General features: G+C 50.7%; 1 long non-coding RNA gene and 1 other non-coding gene across 3 annotated transcripts in view; both read left to right on the top strand.

The window, feature by feature from the left end:
* The first annotated feature begins 7,386 nt into the window (after positions 1-7,386).
* On the top strand, positions 7,387-7,458 carry TRNAT-CGU (transfer RNA threonine (anticodon CGU)). Its single transcript has one exon. It is a non-coding gene; the product is annotated as a tRNA-Thr (tRNA).
* A 15,379-nt stretch (positions 7,459-22,837) lies between these two features.
* Positions 22,838-25,408, top strand: part of LOC126944555 (uncharacterized) — a 28,317-nt gene continuing 25,746 nt past the window's right edge. Inside the window, exon 1 of one of the 2 annotated variants that reach the window (XR_007722106.1) lies at positions 22,838-23,184. This is a non-coding gene — a long non-coding RNA (uncharacterized LOC126944555). Of the gene's footprint in view, positions 23,185-24,008; positions 24,294-25,408 lie in introns of those variants that run through there. The other variant, XR_007722105.1, reaches the window with a different exon arrangement.

Below are 25,408 nucleotides of genomic sequence, written 5' to 3'. Positions count from 1 at the left end.
CAGAAGATTGTGTCATTTATGTACCAGTGATCTTAAAATACAAGGTCTAGGAAAAGGTCATTATCAAAATCGCTTCCTGGATAATGTGAGTAAAGGTCTGAGTTATTGAAATGTATAATATGAATAAACATAAAGGGAAATAAATGATTATTTCCTATATTGCAAAATGCATACCATCTATCATTCATCATGTGAGATTCTCCTACTACTTTACAGAAAGTAGCAACAAATGTGAAGGAACTAATTTTGGACATTTACATATTGTATCTTACAAGCTCATAACACTAAAAAGAACCAAAGGAATTTGGTTTGATACCAGTCCACTCCAACCCACAACACGCATCTCAAGCAGCTGGGTAAACATTGGCCACGTTGTTACACAAAGGGTGAGGCTGATTATTTCCACATCCTCTCAACTAACCCCACACAAAGCTAAAAATGAGAGAGACTCGAGCAAAAGCAAACATCACTCCTGGAGTCCAGTGGGACCGATGGCCAGCTCACTCACCAGTAAGCAGATATTTTTAGCAGATAAGGCTGGTAAAATACAACACACAGAGGTCATCTTAGGAAAGCAATGGACCTTATATCCATGGCCAAGAACTCCACACATGTGCATGAGGGACACGTGCAACAATGCAAGACAAGCTGTAATGAAGAAAAATTGGAAACAACCTAGGTGGCCAGCAGTAGGGGAATAATAATAATTATTATTATTTGAGATGGAGTTTTAATCTTGTCGCCCAGGCTGGAGTACAGTGGCATGATCCTGGCTTACCACAACCTCTGCCTCCTGGGTTCAAGCGATTCTCCTGCCTCAGACTCCCAAATACCTGGGATTACAGGCACGCACCACCACGCCTGGCTATTGTTGTACTTTTAGTAGAGACAGGGTTTCACCATGTTGGGCAGGCTGGTCTCAAACTCCTGACCTCAGGTGATCTGCCCACCTCAGCCTCTCAAAGTGCTGGGACTACAGGAGTGAGCTATAGCATCCAGCGGGGAATTATGAAAACTGTGGTACAGTCACCTAGTGGATGAGAATGCGGCAAATAAGGAATGAGCTAGAGCCACAGGGAATATGGCTGGACCTCCAGTGGTCTGTAGAATCCAAAATATGTACATTAAAAAATGTGTATGGCCGGGCACGGTGGCTCACCCCTGTAATCCCAGCACTTTGGGAGGCCAAGGAGGGTGGATCACCTGAGGTCAGCAGTTCGAGACCAGCCTGGCCAACATGGCGAAACCCCATCTCTACTAAAAATACCAAAATTAGCCAGGCATGGTGGCAGGCGCCTGTAATCCTTGCTACTCAGGAGGCTGAGGCAGGGAGAATCACTTGAACCCGGGAGATGGAGGTTGCAGTGAGCCGAGATCGTATCACTGCACTCCAGCCTGGCAACAGAGCGAGACTCTGTCTCAACAACAACAACAACAAAGTATACAATATGATACCATTTGTGGGGAGAAAAAAATCCTACCCAAAATTATTTCCTATGGATAAATAAATATCAATACAAAAGCAAAAGAAAAGATAATGTGATGATTCCAAGTAAACTCCTAACAGTGGTCAACCTTGAAAAAGAGGAGGAGGAAGGAGGGAAGAAGGGAACTCAGAGCTGGGAGGGTGGGGGCCCTGTGCTCCACGCAGGAAGAATGATAAGAGAAATAGCAATTTTGTTCTTTCACTGTCTACTGCTTCTTATATAGATCAACCCGTTGTCTACTCTGCATGCTAATGTTGTAGCTCAGATAATCTGGTTGACCTTTTTACAGCTTATCTGGGGGGAAAAAAAGGAAAGGAAAAAAAGAACAAAACTTTTTATTATTCATAGCTGCCAACTTGATCTTGTTCTGGCTCTGGAACGAACCAATTTAAACAGATATTTTCCAAGGTTAGAGAGGTTCAAAGATTGATTTGATGAGGTGATACCAGGGCATCCTGTACAACTGTAATTTCTGTGCAGGAAAAAAATCTACTTTCCATCCCTATAACATTTTGTGTGTGGTTGCCATTATTTGTTAAGGGTGTTGAAACAATCATCATCACCTCTCTCTTTTCAAGTCAGAAGATTTTTGGTTACACAGACCACACATCTCGCCGCATTCTGTCAGTGCTCACACAATTCCCACATGTGGTGGGGATTTTCACTTGGACAGGGTGTTAAAAGGAGGTGAATACAGTTACCATAATCATTCCAACTCCTCCTCCACTGAAAAATCACAGGAAACTCACATAATTCAATTCCAAAGAAATAAATTCAGAATTAAAGATTCACAGGCATCAGCATCAAACAATGGGGAAATGAAATATTCATGGATAGGAAGATTCCATACTGTTAAGTCATCAATTTCCCCCAAATTCATCTGTAGATTCAACGCATTCCCCATCAAAATCCCAGAAGGCATTTTATACAAACTGATGAGCCGATTCCAAGAATTATATGGAAATGCAAAGGATCTATTATAGGCAAAACAATTTTGTAAAAGAAAAACAAAGTGGAAGGATTTACAGCACTTGATTTTGAACCACTATAAATATGCAATAATCAAGACTGGTGGTAATTGCCATAAAGATGGACATATGGATCAACAGAGCAGAATAAAAAGACCAAAAATAGACCACACAGACGCAGTTCATGGAATTTTAACAAAGGTACCCAGGCAATTCAATAGGGAGAGGGTAATCATTTCAACAAATGGTGCTGAGGCTGGGCACGGTGGCTCACACCTGTAATCCAAGCACTTTGGGAGACCAAGACAGGAAGAACACTTGAGCACAGGAATTCAAGACCAACCTGGGCAACATAGCAAGATCCCCCACCTCCCCAACCTCTACAAAAGAATTTTAAAATTGGGGCCAGGAGAGGTGGCTCAGGCCTGTAATCCCAGCACTTTGGGAGGCTGAGGTGGGTGGATCATTTAAGGTCAGGAGTTCAAGACCAGCGTGGTCAACACGGTGAAACAGCATCTCTACTAGAAATACAAAAATTAGCTGGGTGTGGTGGCAAATGCCTGTAATCTCAGCTACTTAGGAGGCTCAGACAAGAGAATCCTTGAACCTGGGAGGTAGAGTTTGCAAGTGAGCAGAGATCATACGACTGCACTCCAGCCTGTGTGACAGAGCAAGACTTCATCTCCAAAAATAAATAAAAATAAAAAATTAGCCAGGTAGGTGTGGCGGTATGTGCCTCTAGTCCCAACTACTCAGGAGGCTGAGGCAGGAGGACCAGTTGAGCCCAGGGCTGAAGCAGGAGAATCACTTGAGCCCAGGAGTTAGAAGCTGCAGTGAGCTACGATCGTGCCATTGCACTCCAGTCTGAGTGACAGAGCAAGACCCGGTCTCTTTAAAAAACAAAAAGAACCCTGCCCATCCCTCACAACACAGGGCCCCTGCCTCATGGAGCTGGGATACTGTGAGTAGCTAAGTGTGCCTTCTTTAAATAAAATCTTTATTTAGGGTGTTAGTAAAAAGCCTGCTGTCATGACCTCAGATGACCTAAATATCCAAGCCCAAGGGTTTTTTCTCTTCCACAAGCAAATGAATGTATCCAGGAATACTTTAAAGTAGTGCTTCCCAAAGTGAGGCTCTGGACCAGGGAGCAGCATCACCTGGGAGGTTAGAAAGGCAGCCCCACGGACCCAGCCCAGACTAACTGAATCAGCCTGCATTTTCATGAAACCTGCAGATGCCACCCAGCCACCACCAAGGCTTACCTGACAACGCAGGTGCCAGCCCCTCACAGGCCAGGAAGAGCCTCTGTTGCCCACCCTCATTCTGTGGAGGGCAGCAGGCACCAGGCACACGAGGTGAGCCGGGATGGAGGAACTGGGGGAAGCCCAGGTCGTCCCTGGAGCCAGAAAGTGTCTCGGAGACACTGCCATTGAATTGTTCAGAAACAATTTTTCAGACACCCACAGCTGTAGCTAAACCACTTTAGAGAGATACTGTATCCCCGTGGGGCTTAGGTTAATCAGGCACCATCAGGAAGGGAGAGAGGAAGTAAAAAGGCATTCAGCCTTCTAAGACCCTCAGGAGGTCTTTTGGAAAATCTGATAACGGCCGGGCACAGTGGCTCATGCCTGTAATCCCAGCATTTTGGGAGGCTGAGTCAGGTGGGTCACGAGGTCAGGAGCTCGAGACCAGCCTAACATGGCGAAACCCCATCTCTACTAAAAATACAAAAATTAGCCAGGTGTGGTGGCAGGCGCCTGTAATCTCAGCTACTCAGGAGGCTGAGGCAGGAGAATCGCTTGAACCCAGGAGGCAGAGGTTGCAGTGAGCCGAGATTGCACCACTGCACTCCAGCCTGGGCGACAGAGCGAGACCCTGTCTCAAAACAAAAACAAAAACCCTGATAAATTGTTACATCCCTTTTCCAGGAAAACTACATACGCAGTTTATATATGCTTTTGGGGAATTCACACATTTCCTGGGCTTGAGTGCATGGGCTCAGGTTAAGAAATTTTTGAGACAGTCTCACTCCGTCTCGGCTCACTGCAACCTCTACTTCCTAGGTTCAAGCGATTCTCTTGCCTCAGCCTCCAGAGCAGCTGGGACTATAGGCGTATGCCAACACGCCCAGCTAACTTTTTGTATTTTAGAAGAGACTGGGTTTCACCATGTTGCCCAGGCTGGTCTCGAACTCCTGAGCTCAGTCTACCCAACTCGGCCTCCCAAAGTTCTAGGATTACAGGCATGAGCCACCACACCCGGCCTAAGAATTTCTACTTTACAGACAGGCACAGGGAAATAGAGGTGCCAGAAAAAGCCAAGAAAGATTAAAGACATACATATGTATAGATATATAGATGATATAGATACAAACAAAATATATATCTAAAATAGAAAAGAGTGCCTAAATTTCAACACAAAGGAAAAGTGGATGCTTATAAATTATTCAGGTCTAGGCAACTAAATGATACAGAAGCAACAAAAAGATGAAAAGTATTCCATCATGGCACTCGGCTTTGTCATCAGATCAATTCTGACATTTCCTCACTTAAAATATCGCCTTTCTAGTCCCTTGAAACCACTGTCTGCTTCAGCCAACGCTGGTTCCTCGCCCTAGCATTTGGGAGGCCTAGGATTGGGTCACAGTTGTGTGCCATCAGGACCTCACCTGGACCACGGACCCTGTCAGAGGACAGGGAATGTTTGCTTAACGTTTTTCACTAAGGGTGAACGATGGCCAATTCCTTATGACTGAGAAATGGAAGGTTTTGGCTAGATCACCAAAAGCCTTGCTGAAAGTTCAGCACTGGGACGTTTGTTAGTACAGTGGTTGGAGGGTTCCCAGAACCACGTGGAAGGGAATCGTAGGTGTTCGACAATACTTGTCGAGGACATACCTTGTGCAGACGCCAGGGCCAGAACAGACAGCTCCACGCTCCAGGTTATCTGTGATCCAGGGCTCCTCAGGTCTCCTTTTCACCTCCCAGATAAATTGGCTTATCAGCCCAACACCTGCCACCTGTGTGCTCTATTTTAGGGCTCACAGAGGGCCCCCTAGGCCCTGAGGATACAAAGGGCATCCCGCCTGCCCATCAAGGTACATACGCCCCTTTTTCATGTGCCTGGGACACCTGAGGCTTTCAACTGCCTCCCTTCCCTCAGAAGACAAAGATTTTAAAAGTACCCGTTAAAATCCAATTTCCATTCTACCTGCCAGTTAGTTTTGGATTCAGCCGCCATGTGATTTTCCTTCATTTGCTAATTTCTTTTCATAAGCCTCTGCCACTTCAGCACAGTAATTCCAAAAACCCAATAAACACCCACCCTCCTGCCCCAACAAAAAAAGGGATGGGGACAGTGGAGCCAGTATTATCATCTGCTATTCAGAAGCAAGGCTTGGTAGTGCACGTTTTCTGAAAATGTTCTCCAAGTCTTTCTTTTAATTGGGGAGCTACCCGGTGATTTGCACTTAGAGCGCCACAGCACTTCAGGTGCAAGGCCTCAGGGTTCCAGTCCTGATGCCTGGAGGGAAAATTATACCTTTTCTACTCACCTGCCCAAACCTTGACATTTAAAGCATCTCCCCGGTATTTTTCAGCTTCCTATTTGCCTATACACCTGCATGGTAGGCTGTGCACGTTCTTAGTGTAGACCCCTATATACCCTACCGCATCACTGGTACCAGCAGGCAGGGACACACATAGCAGAATGTTCTGTGCGCAAAATACCTCCAGTCAACCTAATGCCCACCTTCCAACAACAGTTTAAATCAATTGTAGCACAGCCACTCAGTGGAAAAGATGTAGCTACTAGAGACTAAGGTAACCTACCCATGCATAATAATCCCATTAATTATAGTATATACTTTAGTACATATGATTTGCTATATTGTGTTAATATTACACAACATATGCATGAATAATAGAAATTGCTATATTTCTCAAACAATGCTATTAGTTGTGGTGATTAAACTGTATTACCTACCAAGAGCCATTCAATTAACACATCATACATTAATTTATGAAAACTCAAAGTGCAGAGAACAGTAAATCAGTCCGTTTGTGTGGAAATCAAAGGGCATGTCTGAATCTATAAATATGAACGTGCACATTAAACTGTCAGATGCCTTGGGGCTGATTTAGCCGCCGAGTCAGCAGGTCTGGGCGGGAGAGAAGTTGCATTTCTAACAAAATCCCAGGTGCTGCTGCTCGTCTTGGGACCGGGGACACATCCAGGCTAAACAGGTAAATTGGGGGAAGAAGAAACTTTCGGTTTTTTGTTTGTTTATTTTTTTCTTTTCTTTGAGGCAAGGTCTCCCTCTGTCGCCCAGGCTAGTGTACAGTGGCGCGATCTCGGCTCCCTGCAGCCCCAAACTCCTCGGCTCAAGCGATTCTTCCGCCCTGGCCTCCCAAAGGCGGAAATTCCAGGAGCTTTTATTTTCTAAATTTCACGCCTCCATCCAGCAACCCTGGCTGGGCGTGGGATCCCTGCAAGGCGGCGGTGGACGGCCCGGAGTCGGGCTGATAAGGAAAACTGCCACCATTGAAAACTGCCACCATTCCTTGGCTTCCTGGGTGCCTCGCTCTAGAGGGGAAACTGAAGCTCCGAGTCGAGCCTGCCCGAGTCGCCACATCCCTGGAAGGGCTGGGATTCGAACCCGGCTTCTGAGACGCCGGCCGGCGCCCCGCCCGTGGGACCCTCGGGACACCGATCCAGCCGCGCCCGGGCTTCAGAGGTCCCCCAGCCCGTTGCGGGCGACGGAGGACCCCGCGGGCCGCGCCCCCGAGACCCCGAACCCGCCGGCGCGCGCCCGTTGAAGCTCCGCCCCGCCGGCCGCAACGGGGAAGGGGGCGGTGCGCGCTCGTGCCCGCCGGGCGAGCGCACGGGAGCAGCGCCAGGATAGAGGTTCGCGAAGCCGCCGTCGTAACGCAGGCGCGGTGGCCAAGTGGTAAGGCGTCGGTCTCGTAAACCGAAGATCACGGGTTCGAACCCCGTCCGTGCCTGGTGTACAGCCTTACCCTGTAGGGTGGAGACTTTTTAGGAGTGGTCGACTCCTACCGCATTCGGCGAGTAGATCCTTCCCCTTGGACTGCGGACCTGACCAACTGTTTTCCTTCAAGGGTTTGGGTTCAAGTTCCCCTGCTTCCCTCGCAGAACATAGAAGTCTGGGTGGTCCAGCCTCGGCGCGTCTGGGCCGCAAATCTGGCCAGCCCCGGCGATGGGCTCCGTACACACAGCTATCCCTGGGACGCTTCATCCCCTGGGAGAAGGTGGAGGGCTCCGGGGGTGGGGCGGGACTCGCAAACTCAAAGGGTCGGCTGCAGATCATGGCCTCAGGGAAGCTCCAACACCCTTGGGGCAAGGAGACTTCCAGCTTCTGGCGTTTGGCTTAAGGGCTCCTCCACATTCTTCTGCACAGGAAAATCCAATTTTGTCCGCTCTAACAAAAGCCCTGCCGTTGCCTGATACAGAGCCCACACCCAGAGTCAGCTGGTGTCTGTCTGGCTTGCTATTTTTGAAAGGAAATCCACTGTAGGCATTGCATTCGAAAAAGAAGCAACCCTGCCCAGGCTTGGAGCAATTCTGACACGCAAATCTGAAACCTCCCGCTCTGAGCCCCCGCTTGCCCCTCTGTAAAATGGGCGCTTGTGAGCAGCTGCCGGGAAAGGCTGCTGCTTGGGAGGCGGCCTCCGTAAATGGAGCTCCGGTCAGATCACACAGGTTTTCTTTGCATCACGAAGGATGCACCAAGGGGCTGCTGGAATGCCTTTGAAGACGTTATGCAATGACCCCAATCCAGGACCGCCGCATCGTGCACTCTGAAAAACCCAGCTTGAGTGAATTTGGGGAAGCCTTTATCAGTCTGAGATTCCTAACTGGAGGAGGCGTTCGTGGAGCGCCTGGTGTGTGCCTGGTGGAACTGGATTCTGGGCTTCCCTCGGTGAACTGGCCAGGCCAGAACGGGCTCTCGGGAGGTAACAGGGAGAGAGGGAAGGAGCAGGAGCTCCCGGGGTAAGTGTCCCCCTTCTACAGCAGGGGTTCCACACTTGTGAGCGTGCATCAGCCTCCCCTAGAGGGCTTGTTAAACACGGATTCTGCATTCAGCAGCTCGGAGCTGGGCCCAGGTCATTTGCATTTCTAACGAGCTCCCTGGAGATGCTGATGTTGGACAGCACCTTGAGGACCACTGTTCAAACGAGAGCAATATTCTTTTTTTCTTTTTTTCTTTTTTTTTGAGACAGAATCTGGCTTTCTTGCCCAGGCTGGAGTGCAGTAGCACGATCTTGGCTCACTCCGAGATCTCCGCCTCCCGGGTTCAAGCAATCCTCCTGTCTTAGCCTTCTGAGTAGCTGGGATTACAGGCGTGCGCCACCACACCCGGCTAATTTTTGTATTTTTAGCAGAGACGGGGCTTCATCATATTGTCCAGGCTGGTCTCAAACTCCTGACCTCAAGTGATCCACCCACCTCGGCTTCGCGAAGTGGTGGGATTACACATAGCCCCCACACTCGGCCATGACAGCCGTATTCTAAACCCAGGAAGGAGCCTGTGTGTAGACATGTATATAAATAGATAAGTTAATGATATAAAAATAGCAAATACCAGTGCTTTTTACACTTCAACTTGGGGAATCTTGCTAAGAAGCAGGTTGTGACTCAGTAGGTCTAGAGTGGGGCCTGAGACGCCGCATTTCTAAGAAGTGTCTTTGGGTGATGCTGGTGCTGCTGGTCCCCAGGAGCGGTACACAAGGGGTGGAAGGGTACACACCAAAATAGCATCATCCCCTTGGAGGGAGGTAGACTAGGAAAGCTGTTAAAAGGGTTCCTTCACTTCTTTTTTTTTTTTTTTTTTTTTTTTTTGAGACGGAGTCTCACTCTGTCGCCCAGGCTGGAGTGCAGTGGCCGGATCTCAGCTCACTGCAAGCTCCGCCTCCCGGGTTCACGCCATTCTCCTGCCTCAGCCTCCCGAGTAGCTGGGACTACAGGCGCCCGCCACCTCGCCCGGCTAGTTTTTTGTACTTTTTAGTAGAGACGGGGTTTCACCGTGTTAGCCAGGATGGTCTCGATCTCCCGACCTTGTGATCCGCCCGTCTCGGCCTCCCAAAGTGCTGGGATTACAGGCTTGAGCCACCGCGCCCGGCCGGTTCCTTCACTTCTTACCAGGTAAACGTGTGCTGTATATTGTTTGGGTTTTCTTCAAGATGATTTGTATTACATGTGCAATTTTTTTTCCAGAATCACTCTGTCCCTCAAAGCCCCCACCCTAACACAACAATAACCTTTTGGGACACAGGCAAATTAGAACAATTCAGAATTAAAGCGAATAAATGTCGAATGTTCTCTTGTTTTCACTGGAGCATCTATTCATTTCTTTTTATTTTACTTCTTTTTTGGACACAGGGTCTCGTGCTATTGCCCAGGCTGGAGTGCAATGGTGCTATCATTGAGGCTCCCTGCAGCCTCAAACTCCTGGGCTCAAGCAATCCTCCCAACTTAGCCTTTCAAGTAGCTAGGACTACAGGCGCTAGCACCACACCTGGCTTTTTCTTCTTCTTCTTCTTCTTTTTCCTGTCGAGATGGGGTCTCGTTATGTTGCTCAGGCTGGTCTCAAACTCCTGGGCTCAAACGATCCTCCCACCTCAGCCTCCTGCCTCAGCCTCGCAAAGTGCTGGGATGACAGTCATGAGCCACCGTGCCTGGCCCATTCATTTCTTTTTAAAGAGGTGCCACAAAAGATCATGTATGGGCCAGGCACGTGGCTCACGCTGGTAATCCCAGCACCTTGGGAGGCTGAGGCGGGTGGATCACTTGAGGTCAGGAGTTCAAGACCAGCCTAGCCAATATGGTGAAATCCCATCTCTACCAAAAATACAAAAATTAGCCGGGCATGGTGGTGCATGCCTGTAGTCCTGGCTACTCAGGAGGCTTAGGCAGGAGAATCGCTTGAACCCAAGGAGGCAGAGGTTGCAGTGAGCCAAGATTGCACTACTGCACTCCAGCCTGGGTGACAGGAGTGAAACTCCATCTCAAAAACAAACAAACAACAACAACAAAAACAAACACTGCTCCTGGGCAGGTAGGTCAATATCTGTGAAGAGCATGGAATTGTCCACCCAGATGTGCTGTCCTTGTCTTTCTGTCCCCATCCACAGAGTAGACCAGCACTCCTTCTCTGTGACATCACCCGGGGAGAGAGCCCATTCTCATCCATCCCCACCACTGCCTGTCTGCATCAGGTGGAGAATGTATTAGAAAAACACAATTTACATAATGTACTGTAGATACCATTTATGCAAAAAAATTTACACAAAATGACTAAGGATATATATATGTGTGTATGAAGAAGTGATTGCTGTTTTTTTTTTTCAAGCCTGAAAGATGACACCTAGGTCTCAAAACTGTAACTTCTGCTTGAAATCTGGGGGTGCCTGAGCTGCAAAAGCAGTTTGGCACACGCTGCAGTATGGGAAACTAGTGAGCTAAATCCTTGATACAGGTTCTGTTTAGACTGAAACAGGCGAAGTTGATCATGCGTCTGAATAAACAAGACATGTTGTGTTCATTTAAACCACTTGTGTTCATGAATCTATAAAGCCATGTTTGGACTTCTATAACTTCTGTATGAATTTCATGTCTGAAAGTCACCTTGAAGTCCACTCTCTTTGTTCTTTGCAGAATCAATCCCTCGCCTCTGTTGGACGTGTAAAGGGAAGATAAGAAGGGCTCTGATGCTGGGGTTGGGGAGGAGAGGCAGGTGAGACAGAGCCTAGAGAGATGCTTAGGGACCCCTGCATGCAAAAATGACCATGCGGGAGGGAGGAGGTAGATTTGCCTAAGAAGCCCGTGGCTTTCTGGGAAAGAAGGAATTAAACTCCTCTAACCCACCTGTCTGTTATGTACAGTTAGTGGCAGAATAGGGTTCAACAGAACTTTTCATTTATTTATTTTGTAGAGATCGAGTCTTGCTCTGTTGCCCAGACTGGAGTGCAGTAGCACAGTCATAGCTCACTGCAGCCTCAAACTCCTGGGTTCAAACAATCCTCCTGCCTCAGCTTTCCAAGTAGCTGTGACTACAGGTGTGCACCACCACGCCTAGCCTAACAGGACTTCTGAAGCAAGAGAGAAAGGCAAGGTTTCTGTGAGGATCCTAGCTTTAGCAAGGACGGGCAGTTTGTCAACAGTGGCTGTGCAGGAGCAAGTTTAACAATACACCTTGTGGAGGCATGAAGCAAGAGCAGTGCTAGAGTCCGCTCTGCCCCTACATCTCTTGGGAACTGGTGGGAGCCTTGGACTGGCCACATGAACGGCTCCGTGCCTCAGTTTCTCCCGTTGCAAATTCGGAATGACACACATTAACTGGCTTCCTCTGTCATGGAGTTCTTCTGATGACAACATTTTAAACATCCGCCACCCAGGACGGTTCAGTAAATGCTGACCCATCAATGTCGTGATATGGTAGGAAGCCATTTAAAGGAATGATTGATGGGTTTTTGTTTTTGTTTTTTTTTTTTTTGAGACAGAGTCTCGCTCTGTCGCCCGGGCTGGAGTGCAGTGGCCAGATCTCAGCTCACTGCAAGCTCCGCCTCCCGGGTTCACGCCATTCTCCTGCCTCAGCCTCCCGAGTAGCTGGGACTACAGGCGCCCACCACCGCGCCCGGCTAATTTTTTGTATTTTTTAGTAGAGACGGGGTTTCACCGTGTTAACCAGGATGGTCTCGATCTCCTGACCTCGTGATCCGCCCGTCTCGGCCTCCCAAAGTGCTGGGATTACAGGCTTGAGCCACCGCACCCGGCCAGGAATGATTGATGGGTTGATCTGACATGATAATGAATATAGTTAAGTGAGAAAAGTTGATAGTCTGGTTTTTCTGTTTGTTTGTTTGTTTTGTTTTAAAGATGTCTGGAGGTGTAATTGATATACCAGAAAGCTGCACATATTTAATGTGTATAATTCGATGCATTTGGACATATGCATGCACCTGCTGACAGTCTCACCACAATCAAGAATCAAGTATTACCTTGTAATCCCAGCACTTAGGGAGGCCGAGGCAGACTGATCACTTGAGGCCAGGAGTTCAAGACCAGACTGGCTGAAATGGTGAAAACTCATCTCTACTAAAAATACAAATATCACCCGGGTATGGTGCGCCCATAGTCCCAGCTACTCAGGAGGCTGAGGCGTGAGAATCATTTGAACCCAGGAGGCGGAGGTTGTAGTGAACTGAGAGAACGCCACTGCACTCCAACGTGGGCAACACAGCAAGACTGCCTCAAAAAAAAAAATCAAGGTAATAAATATATCCATCATCTCCAAAACTTTCCATGTGTCCTTTTGTGTGTGGAGTAAGAATATTTAACGTGGGATCTACCCTCTTAACCAATGTTTATGTGCACTGTATCCTATTGTTAGCTATATACAGCAGATCTCTCAAACTTATTCATCTTGTATCACTGATTTTTGATATCTTGTTTTTGTAAAAATAAATATACATTTGTCATGACATATGTGTGTATATGTGTGTTGGTTTTGGTCTCTTGGAGTGTAGAGAAAGTCCATACCCCTGTGAAGGCTTCGCCACGCCTCATGCTGTTGATAATATCTCCAGGAGGGGTGAGAAGTGGGGAGGAAATTGCAGAGAAAATTCCAAGTTTTTTCCTAGTATTATGGCCTTGGCAAAGAGATGCTATATGGCTTTTGGATTCACTATTTTTGCAGCAAAACGTAGAAAGTTAACAACAGAAAAAAGAGAAAATATAAAGAGTAATCAGGTCTCTGGGCTCTGGGGAGCAGAGGCGTTAACAGGGAGTGGCCACTTGCACGGGGATGATGCTAAGTTCCCAGTGCGAAAGCCCCGCTGTCCTGTCATCGCGCTGACCCTCTCCAAGGGGAGGCCTCCCGTCCCCCTGCCCTGTCAGACTTCCCATCTGGGCTGACATCATGCGCTTAGGAAACCTACATTCAAGAATTAGAAATGGAACTCTTAATAAGGGAGCGGGTGGTTTGTAGACGTACATGGGCTGAGAACCACATTTCAAAACCAGAAGTGTATTTCAGGCGTGAGTAGCACTTAAAAGAAAATATTGTGGCAGGCCCCTGGAAGCAGCAGACGTTGTTTATATCACATCAACTTGAGTTTTGCTGAGCAAATCACCAGGCTGGCGCACAATGAACGTTTCCCACCATTCCGGGGTTTTTTTTTTTTTTTTTTTTTTTTTTTTGGCTTCCACCCTGCCCTTCTAATTCAGGTGAGCAAGCTGACTTTTACTTGCTGTGGGTAAAAAAGAACCCCCAAACTTAGGCCTTGCTAAATGCAAAACCTGTAACAGTTCTTGAAACACACAAATAACAAGCCCCTCATCTTCCTTTGAGAAGGATGGTAAATAGACTCTAGGATGCCCCCAAGTTATCCCTGTCTTCTGAGAATCATGCCCGTCCCCTACTCCTCGGACAGTGATATGAGCAAGCAATAAACATGTATTGTGCTAAGCCACTGAAAGATTGGGGTTGTCTGTAACAGCAGCTAGCATACCCTCACAACAAATATACCACTATTCTGCCCCAAGTGACTGTGGCCCTGTGGGAACACAGGCTCTCTGCTGCCAAATCTTTGGATCATCCACTTTTTTTAGAAGCGGCCAGAAATCTGGATTTTTAAAATATGAAATTTCCTGATTTAAAAATGTTGGCCACTAAGTCAAATTTATTATTATTTTTAAAGGCTCCACAGGCCAAATGAAACACATATGTGGGCTCAACTTAGCCTGCAGGCTGCCAAGTGCAACCTCTGGTCAAAAAACTTTAAATGCAGTATTGGTCTGAGAGTCGGTGTCGCAACCCTAGTCATGTGGGTTCCAGAGAAAAGTTCTATGCTGATAGGGAACTTGATCAATTCTTCCATTTCCACTTGGGTTAGAATTATGTTAGTGTTTTTTGTTTTTTTTAGACAGAGTTTCCCTCTGTCACCCAGGCTGCAGTGCAGTGGTGTGATCATAGCTCACTGTAGCCTCGAACTCCTAGGCTCAAGCAATCCTCCTGCCTCAGCCTCTCAAGTAGCTGAGACTACAGGCGCATGCCACCAGGCCCAGGTACTTAAAAAAATTTTTTTTAGTAGAGACTAGGTCTGACTATGTTGCCCAGGCTGGTCTTGAACTCCTGCGCTCAAGCGATCCTCCTGCCTCAGTCTCCCAAAGTGCTGGGATTACAGGCGTAAGCTACTGTGCCTGGCCTTCCTCTAGTTTCTTGACACACTTTGGCCACTCTGCCAAAACTCTGAGGCTAACTTTTCCTCCCTGGGTGACCAGGTCCAGCCAGGCCAGGCTGGCCCAGGCTGGCCCACCCAGCTAGACCAGTGCCTCCTCCACTTTGATTTCAGTGGACTGAGTGGCAAAGATGAAGCTGAAACCAGAGACAACCGACTATGTCTCAAAGGAGAGACGAGAGCACTCCTGGCACTTCTACATCTACTCATAGCATATGCAGGCAAAACCGTTTATCCACATTTAATAGCAAATGATAATTGCTACAATTTATTGAGCACTTAGTACATGCCAGACCATACACGCAGTTATGGGTACCATGCAACTTAACCCTTTCACATCCCTGTCGTTGCTACCAAGGGATCTGAAACTCGAAAGGGCTAAGAATTGATCCCAGGTCACGGCTGCATTTCTGGTACCTCTTTTCATGGTGAAGCCAGGCTCTGAACCAGCCTCTGGAGTGACTGTGGCGTCACCGCCTTAGCCGGCGAGGATCTTCTTCCCAGCCCACCAGGAACCATGGACCCTTTTGTAGATCTGGGGCAGTTTGTCTTTCTGTCCACCCAGCGCCTGGAGCTCTTGGCCTCCTGGGAGCCCTGCCATCACCACAGGGGGAAGGCACTGCAATCCCAACCCCATTCCCTCCCTCCCTTCTTTTTTTTTTTTTTTTTTTTGTGAGACAGAGTCTTGCCCTCTCACCCAGGCTGGAGTGCAGTGGCACAATCTCGGCTCACTGCAACCTCCACCTCCTGGGTTCAAGCGATTCTCCTGCCGCAGCCTCCCAAGTAGCTGGGATTATAGGCACCTGCCACCATGCATGGCTAACTTTTTGGTATTTTTTAGTAGAGACAGGGTTTCGCCATGTTACCAGGCTGGTTTCAAACTCCTGACCTCAAGTGATCCACCCACCTCAGCCTCCCAAAGTGTTAGGATTACAAGTGTGAGCCACTGCACCAGGCTTCTTTTTTTTTTTTTTTTTTTTTTTTTGAGATGGAGGCTGGAGTACAGTGGCATGATCTTGGCTCACTGCAGCCTCTGCCTCCCAGGTTCAAGCGATTCTCCTGCCTCGGCCTCCCAAAGAGCTGGGACTGCAGGTGTGCACTACCACGCCCAGCTAATTTTTATGTTTTTAGTAGAGATGGAGTTTCACCATGTTGGCCAGGCTGGTCTCCAACTCCTGGCCTCAGATGATCCACCTGCCTTGGCCTCCCAAAGTGCTGGGATTACAGGCATGAGCCACCGTGCCTGGCCTGTCATTCATTTTCTAACACACCTTCATTGTGCCCCACCATGTGCTAGACCTGGCATGGTGCCAGGGCTGCTGGTCACGAGAGATGGGTTGCCTCCCCCAGGGGATTCACAGACAAATGGCAGGGGACTAATGAATGTGATCATAAGAAAAGGACCGACACAGGCCAGGAACAGTGGCTTCAGCCTGTAATCCCAGCACTTCAGGAGGCCAAGGCAGGAGGATCACTTGAGCCCAGGCATTCAAGACCAGCCTGGGCAACAGAGTGAGACCTCATCACTACTAAAAATGAAAAAATTAGCTGGTGGTGGCCAACGTGTCTGGAGTCCCAGCTGCTAGGGAGGCTGAGGTGGGAGGATCACCTGAGCCTGGGAAGTCGAAACTGCAGTGAGGTGAGATGGCACAACCACACTCCTGGGCGAGTGAGGTGAGATGGCACAACCACAGCCTGGGCGATGGGAGTGAGACCCTGTCTCAAAAAAAGAAAAGAAAAAAGAAAAGGACAGACGCACATGGGCATGAGCAGAGATAGCACTCACCTAACCAAAGCTCCTGGTGGGGCTTGGAAGGCGTGGAGGAGATGCCCGGGGGGTGGGGACGGAGGCTAGCAGAAGATGCTCCAGACACAGACACCTTGGCATCAATGACATAGAGGCATCTGTTCAAAAGTGGGGGTACCCGGGCTGGGTGAGATGGCTCATGCCTGTAATCTCAGCACTTTGGGAGGCCAAGGCAGGTGGATTACCTGAGGTCAGGAGTTGGAGACCAGCCTGGCCAAGATGGTGAAACTCTGTCTCTACTAAAAATATGAAAATTAGCCAGGCATGGTGGCACACACCTATAATCCCAGTTACTTGGGAAGCTGAGGCAGGATAATTGCTTGAGCCCAGGAGAGGGAGGTTGCAGTGAGCTGAGATCATGCCATTGCACTCCAGCCTGGCTGACAGAGCGTGATTCTGTCTCAAAAAAAAAAAAAAAATAACGTGGGGGTACCCAAAGGGGGACCTTGTACAAGTCACTTCCTGTCTTTGTCTTCTCTGCCTTTGGAAGCTATTAGGATCCCCCAGGGAGCTGTCAACACCACCCTTGGGGCTGAACATGAGGGGGCTGGCAGTTCACACTCAGTTTCCCAGCATCCTTCTAGCAGTTTCTGGACTGAGGAGCCTGAGCAAGTAACTGCACTGCTGTGGCCTCAGTTTCCTCATCTGTCAAATGGTAATAAATGACAGTTCCTGCTTTGCAGGGTTGCTTTGATGGTGAAGTGGTCTCAGGTGTAGAAAATGCCGAGCACACAGTCAGGACATGATAAAAGCTTGGCACTATCACAGGCTCTGCCCCGAAGGCCAACCGCACAGAGCAGAAGCATCTACAGCTCTGACTTGCCCTGTGTTTTTCATTCCACACAGCAAAGTTCAGCTGAGGTCCACAGGGACCTGGAATTTTATTTTACTCTATTATTATTGTTGTTATTATTTTCTTTCCTTTTTTTTTTTTTTTTTTGAGACGGAGTCTTGTTCTGTCACCCAGACTAGAGTGCAGTGGCACGATCTAGGCTCACTGCAAGCTCTGCCTCCCGGGTTCACGCCATTCTGCTGCCTCAGCCTCCCGAGTAACTGGGACTACAGGCACCCACCACCACACCCAGCTAATTTTTTTGTATTTTTAGTAGAGACAGGGTTTCACCGTGTTAACCAGGATGGTCTCGATCTCCCGACCTCATGATCCACCTGTCTTGGCCTCCCAGAGTGCTGGGATTATAGGCTTGAGCCACCGTGCCTGATCATTATTTTCTTTCTTATTTTAAGAAACTGGTGACTCTGTATATCTGATTTTTTTTTTTTTTTTTTTTTTTTTTTTTTTTTTTTTTTTTGAGATAGGGTATCACTCTGTCGCCCAGGCTGGAGTGCAGTGGCACTATCACAGCTCACTGCCAGCTCAACCTCCAGGGCTCAAGTGATCCTCCTGCCTCGGTCTCCTGAGAAGCTGGGAATACAGGCATGTGCCACCAAACCCAGCTAGTTTTTTCATTTTTATTTTTGTAAAGACAGGATCTCACTACACTGCCCAGGCTGGTCTTGAACTCCTGGGCTCAAGCAATCCACCTGCCTCGAGCTTCTCGAAGTGCTGGGATTACAGGTGTGAGCCACTGTGCCCAGCCTGGAATTTTTTTTTTTTTAGACTGAGTCTCTATCTATTGCCCAGGCTGGAGTGCAGTGGTACCATCTTGGCTCACTGCAACCTCTGCCTCCCAGGTCTAGCGATTCTCATGCCTCAGCCTCTGAGTAGCTGGGATTACAGGCACCCGCCAACACTTCCAGCTAATTTTTGTATTTTTAGTACAGACAGGGTTTCACCATGTTGTCCAGGCAGGTCTCAAACTTCTGACCTCAAGTGACAAGTGATCCACATGCCTCAGCCTCCCAAAGTCCTGGGATTACAGGCATGAGCCACCGTGCCTGCGGTGTGGAATTTCTTTTTTTTTTTCTTTCTTTTTTTGAGACAGAGTCTTACTCTGTCACCCAGGCTGGAGTGCAGTAGCGCGATCTCTGCTCACTGCAACCTCCGCCTCCCGGGTTCAAGCGATTCTCCTGTCTCAGCCTCCTGAGTAGCTGGGATTACAGGCGCCCACCACCATGCCCAGCTAATTTTTGTATTTTTAGTAGAGACAGGGTTTCACCATGTTCGTCAGGCTGGTTGCAAACTCCCAACCTCATGATCCGCCTGCCTTGGCCTCCCAAAGTGGGGATTACAGGCATGAGCCACTGTGCCTGGCCTCTGGAATATTTTTATAAGGCCCTGGATGACTTTAAGGAAGGGTAGGCAGCTCTTGTCATCTGACATCTCAGCTCCGAGGGCCTGGGCCACAGAAAGTTGGTCTTACTTTACCGCCCTTGACCCCAATTTCTGCTGGCAGAGGAGCAAATACCATCAAGGCAGGTGGGCAAGGGCACAATGAAAGGCCTCCCAGTCACCCCCTGTCAAGGGTCCAAGGCTGAGGTGGGTGAAGACACTTCTGGTTTCTAGGTAGCTTTGGATCTATCTTGTAAGAGCCACTTGACCTAAAATCCTGTATTCAGAAAGATTTTTAGACTAGATTCCTTTTTTTAGAGACAAGATATTGCTCTGTCACCCAGGCTGGAGTGCAGTGGCACGATCACAGCTCACTGCAGTCTCAAACTCCTGGGTTCAAGTGATCCTCCAGCCTCAGCCTCACAAGCAACTGGGACTACAGGTACCCACCAGCCACTGGGCTTGCTTGCTTTCCTCTTCTCTTTTCTTTTTTAATTTTCTTTTATTTTCTTTCTCTACCTTTCTTTCCTTCCTTCCTTCCTTCCACTTTCTCCTTCCTTTCCTTCCTTCTTTCTTTCCTTCTTTTTCTTCTTTCTTTTCCTTCCTTCCCTCCCTCCCTCCCCTCCTCTTTCTTTCTCTCTCTCTCTCTCTCTCTTTCTGTCTTTCTTTCTTTCTACATAGGGGTCTCACCATGTTTCCCAGGATGATCTTGAGCTCTTGGCTTCAAGTGGTCCTCCTTCCACCAATGCCTGAAGTTCCATCGTCATGGGCGTAAGCCACTGCATCAGGCCTAGATTCGTTTGTTCATGTTCTCTCCAGAATATCACAGGGTGGGCACGGCCTTCTTCTGATGTGGTTGAACGAGAAAGCCATCACAACACTTCAAACTGTGTCCCAAACTGGGCGCAGTGGCTCACGCCTGTAATCCCAGCAGTAAGAGAGGCCGAGATGGCCAGATCACTTGAGGTCAGGAGTTTAAGATCAGCCTCACCAACATGGCGAAACCCCATCTCTACTAAAAATACCAAAATAAATTAGCTGGGCGTGGCGCACGCCTCTAATCCCAGCTGCTTGGGAGGCTGAGGCAGGAGAATTGCTTGAACCCAGGAGGCAGAGGTTGCAGTGAGCTGAGATCGTGCCACTGCACTCCAGCCTGGGCAACAAGAGCAAAACTCAAAATAAATAAATAAATAAATAACCACCAAAAAACCAAACTGTCCCAAGGATGCCTCTGGAAGCACCTATATTCCACCATTGTCCCATGGCTAGCATCACCATATGGCAATGGACTTGTGTGTCTGTTTTTTATAAGCCTACATTTGTTCAATCCAAGTGTTTAAAACCTATCATACAATACTTTCTGTCTGTTCGCTTGGGAAGTTTCTCATTGCGAGTATTTTGGGAGGCTTGGGAGGTGGCGGTAACTGGGTGCTGGTACCCTCCTGTCCTCCTTCCCCAGGCCTCAAGGAAAGCGCCCATAGGCAAGGCCTGCGCCCACTCTCTCTGTGTGGGCCTGGGAGCCCGGAGTCCAGGCCTTTCCCAGAGGCTCAGCACAGCTGCGGCCCTCCAGGGCTCCTTCTGCCTGGTGTGGCTGCTCCCTAGTTCTGGCTGGGGCCTTGGCATCACCCTGGAGCCAGAAACGTGGGTGCGGGTGAGGCTTCCTCCTGGGAGAAGGCCAGGGTGGGCCTCCGGGGCTTCCGGCCCAAGAGCGAGCTGTTTTCCGGAGTCTGGCAGTGCTTCCACTGCTAAACTGGATTTCAGGCCGCCACTCGCTTGAGTCACGGGGAAGCGAAGCCAGGCCTGGCAACGGCAGGCCTCAGAAGGATCCAGGGGGCATCTCCGATGGGGATTTCAATTGCAAGATAAAGGCAGGGCCCTGGCTGCCTTTGGTGGCCTGGTTTTTCCTTCTGCACTGATCCAGGTGTCCCAGAGCCCAGGCAGGGCCTGAACTGGACAGATGAGGTGAGCTTCCAGAATCTTGTGACTCAGGGCACAGAGGTGGGTGGGGTCAGCACCTGGAGGCCCCCGAGCCAGCACTGCTACAGCTATTTCAGTTCTCCAGAGGGGCCGCCTGGGCCGTTACACATGCCGTGCCTGCTGCGCCGACTCCACCCCTCCCACCAGCCCAGTGTATTCCTTTTTTTGAGACAGAGTCTCGCTCTGTCGCCCAGGCTGGAGTGCAATGGTGCGATCTCGGCTCACTGCAACCTCTACCTTCCGGATTCAAGCGATTCTCCCACCTCAGCTTCCCGTGTAGCTGGGACTACAGACACGCGCCACCATGCTCGGCTAATTTTTATAGTTTTAGTAGAGACAGGGTTTCACCATGTTGGCCAGGCTGGTCTCGAACTCCTGACCTCAAGTGATCCTTGGCCTCCCAAAGTGCTGGGATCACAGGTGTGAGCCACTGCACCCAGCCCCAGTGTTTTCCTTTTTCACAGTTTCAGCTCAGACATCCCCTCCTCCAGGTGACAGCACCAAGCTCACCAATCACTGTTGCCATGTACTCCTAAAGGAAGTCTGTCTCAGGCAATCCCCCTAAAAGTCCTATAAGGCAGGCCTTGTGACTCCTACTTTACCAAGGAGGAAACAGAGGCCCAGAGAGGTGAAGCAGTGCCCGGAGTCCCCCAAGCTGGCGACACGCAGCAGGGGGAGACACAGCCTCTCTCTTTAAACACGGCTTGAAAGAAGAGCGGGCGAGGATGCTGCAGGCTGGATGGAGACAACTCCTGCAGGAAGGGCCAGGGTAGGACACCCCCAGCCCAGCCTCGCTCTGTCGTGGTGCCCTGGACCATAAGGGCAGCAAAGGGCTCACCTGTTGACTCAAGTCTCTCCCTGAGACGTCCAGTTCCTCAAGGGCAGGGACCTGTGCTGTTTATCACCTTAGCTCTAGGGGCTGTAGCAGCAGCTCTGTGCCTGGCACACAGAGGGCCAGCAGGTATTAGCTCCATGAACAACTGACCTCTAAGCTTCAGTCTTTTCTATTTTTATTTTTTAGACAGTCTCGCTCTGTCACCCAGGCTGGAGTGCAGTGGCACAATCTTGGCTCACTGCAGCCTTCGCCCCCCAGGATCAAGCCATTCTCCTGCCTCAGCTTCCTGAGTAGCTGGGACCACAGGTGCTCACCACCATGCCCTGCTAACTTTTTTGTATTTTTAGTAGAGATGGGGTTTCAGCATGTTGTCCAGGCTGGTCTCAAACTTCTGACCTCAAATGATCCACCCGCCTCAGCCTCCTAAAGTGCTAGGATCACAGGCATGAGCCACGGTGCCTGGCCTAGCCTCAGTCTTTTCATCTGGAAAATGGGTTAGTTCAGTAAGCTACTATTCTCCATGTGCTTAGGTCTTCTGGGGGTGGAGTGGGGGGAATGGGGACTGTTAAATTATCAGTGATCAGCTGTTGCCTTTTTTGCTACATTTCCTCTCCAAGTTGCTATTAGAAAAACCATCCTGGGGTCCCCGAGCCCAGGGTCCAGAGTGAACACAGCCTTCCTTGCCTCCCCTAGAGCAAGGAAGAAACCCCTCCAGTTTTCTGAAATTAGGGCCCAAAGAGGAAAAGGGGACATGAGCAAGTTCTGTGCATCGGCTGCAAGATAAGAAAGACCACCGATAATCCCAACGTTTTGGGAGGCCAAGGCGGGCGGATCACCTGAGGTCGGGAGTTCCAGACCAGCCTGGCCAACATGGTGAAACCCCGTCTCTACTAAAAACACAAAAATTAGCTGGGCGTGGCGACGCCTGCCTGTAATCGCAGCTACTCAGGAGGCTGAGGCAGAATCACCTACACCCGGGCGGCAGAGGTTGCAGTGAGCCGAGATCGCGCCATTGCACTCCAGCCTGGGCAACAGGAGCGAAACGCCGTATCAAAAAATAAAAATAAAAAAAGAAGAAAGAAAGAAAGAGGACAGAGAGGGCAAGGACACCACAGACAGGAGGAGAGGAGTCCAGCTCACTCCCCCTGGCTGGTTGGGTGGTGTGTTCTGTGAGTGTGACCCATGTTGGCCAACAGAGGACAGCAAAATACATTTTTTATGATCCTGGGAGGTTCAGGCCAGTCACGTTTTCGCGCAGAGAGGCGGGGCGGTGGAGAGGGACAAGTCATGTCTCAGTTATGTGGATTCTCTTTGCGAAAGAGGGGCCACTTCTGCAATGGATTTGGGGGTCCCTGGGCAGGCGTGTGGGTGGGGCAGATTTTAGGAAGGGGATGAGCTGCTGTGGGGGCGTCTCCCTTACTGCGGGAAATGGAAAGTATTACAGCTATGGCTGGTGAGAGTGTCAGTGCCAGAGGCCAGGTCTTTGCCAGGTGGAGAGGACACCCTTATGCCCTACCCCCAAGTTCCAGCACCTCTCCAAGAGCCCTTGGCCCCGGAAGCAGCAACAAAGTGACACTGGACTGGGGAGGAGGAAGCACAACTTTATTTTCTGGCCCGAAGGTGGGTTGGTATTTGGAGGAGTTCTTGGGAACACAGTGTGTCTGTGCAGTTTCAACCCTGGGGATCCAGGGACTCCAGCCATCCGAGAGGACGTGAGGAAACGTCCTGGGGTGGGTGTAAGAGGCTGGGAGACCCCGCCTGATGCTGCTCCTACTTTTACTGTTTGTTCACGGGGTTGTGTGTGTGTGGGGGGGTAGGGGGGTGCTGAAAATTGGGGGAAGGGCCAGAAGCGCCAGCTGGCAGTGGCACTGGGTGTTCCCGAAAGAGGGGGGTAGACCGGGTCTGAATCTTCAGTGGATGCACCCCCAGCTCCGGGATACCTCAAGTGCCTTTGGAGGACTCCCGCACGCCCCTCGGGAGGGAAGTCCGGCCTCGGTTCCGTCTCTGGGCTGCGGTGGTACTGGAAGTGGGGACTCTTTCCCCCTCCTCCGTGCCCCTAGTTTGAAGCACCCCGGGCTCTGCCCCCCGCCCCCAGGTCGAGGCTGACGTCGCCGCCGCATTTCTAGGAATGCCCCTATCCGCTGACTATATTTGGCGAGGGTTTCTAGGAAGGCGCCCCCCCACCCCGGCCCCCGCCCCCACTCCCACCCCCACCCCCACCCCTACCCCCACCCCCACCCCTACCCCCACCCGGGCGGGCGCGCTCGGCTTCCAGGCTCTTGCCCTCTCTCCCGGGCTGGGGAGGAACCGCCCCGCTGCCTGGGCCGCCGCCGCCGCCGCCTCCCCAGCGCGGCCAACCCCGGGCTGGCCCAGCCCCCGCCCCGGGCCGGCCATAGGGCGCTGGGGGGGCGGGGGGGGCCGGGGGCGCGGCTTTGTGGCGGCAGCGGACGGTGGAGGCCGGGTGCAGCCCCGTCGGCTGCGCGCTCTCTGCAGAAAAGGATTTTCTATGCTCCCCGCCCATCACTTGGATCTCGTCTGGGGAGGGGCGGATTTTTTTTTCTGGAAGTACCCTTCTTCTTCACGGTGGAGGATTTAAGGCTGGGCTCCAATCGAGGCGGAGGCTGCAAGGCCCGCGGGGCGCCCCCCACGCCCGGCGCACGCCTGCCTGGAGCCTGGGAAGGCGCAGCCCCGGCGGGGGGGGCCGTGCACCCCCGGAGGCAGCAGCGGCGGTGAGTGCTCCCCTTCTTCCCGCCTGGCACCTTCCCCCAGCCAGGGCAGGGATCGCGGCAGGTGGGCGCCCAGGCCCCCAGGGCCGAAGGGGTGTGGGGCGGCTGCCTGCGGGGTGGATGGGAACGGGAGCGGGGAGGTGGCGGCGGGGGAGCGCGCGGCTCTCTCGGGACCCGGCGCGAGACGCTTGTCTGGGCTGCGATCGCCGCCGCTGCCGCCACCCCGGCTCCCCCTCGAACCCCTCCCCCGCTCCCCAGAGGGGCGTGTGAGGCCGGGAGGTAGGAAGGGGGCGAGGCCGCCCCCAGCCTGCCTCGTGCCTGGGCTTGGAAATTGACTAGGCGTTGGAGCGTCCGCGTCCCCGCCCCCACCCCCGAAAGCCCGCTCGGGAAACTGACTCGCTGCGTGACCCCGATCTCAATGCCGCGCGCGGAGCAGGCCGGCCGCGCCCGCCGCTCCACGTGCGCCCGGGCCCCGCTGGCATGGGCGGCGGCGCCTGCGGGGGCCGGGCCCCGGGGATTCCGGACCGGCCGGGAACCACCGTCCCCAGAGAGTTACCGCCGCCCCCTAAATAAAGTTGTCTGCGCCCTCCTCCCGAGAAGCAGGCAGCCCTCGCGCATTGGCTTTAGCTTCTGCAGGACGGGGGCAAAAAAAAACTAGGTACCGGGGTGCGGAGCTGGGTGTCTGTGCCCGAGACGACACCAAGTTAGGAAAAAGAAGTTAGAAAAAAAGAAAGAAAAGGAAAAAGAAAGGAAAAAGGCATTTTGATTTGGGGGTGGGGGGAGTGGCGTTTCTGGTTTCTCTTTGCTTCCAATCCCCACCAAGCGGAGCGTTGGAATGCGCCGCTCATGTCCTCTGAGGACACATCCATATTTATAATTTATTTTTAGGAGAAGTTGTGAAAAAGGGAGGGGGGTTAAAATGAAGAGAAAAGGTGCGTGGGGGAGTGGCCTTTCCAGAACCTAGAGGCTAATTGAGCTATTAAAATGGAAATCACTTCCCCCAATTTGAGCGCGCAGCAAATTTGACTTTAATGAGAGACGATTAAGGACACAAATAACGAAACTTTTTTTAGCTGGAGATGGCGTGGGGGTGGGGGGTGGGTGGACTGTACGAGACA

The sequence above is a fragment of the Macaca thibetana genome, chromosome 20 (genome assembly GCF_024542745.1).
Source record: "Macaca thibetana thibetana isolate TM-01 chromosome 20, ASM2454274v1, whole genome shotgun sequence".
Classification (NCBI taxonomy): Eukaryota; Metazoa; Chordata; class Mammalia; order Primates; family Cercopithecidae; genus Macaca; species Macaca thibetana.
This window is presented reverse-complemented; position numbering and strand designations above follow the sequence as displayed.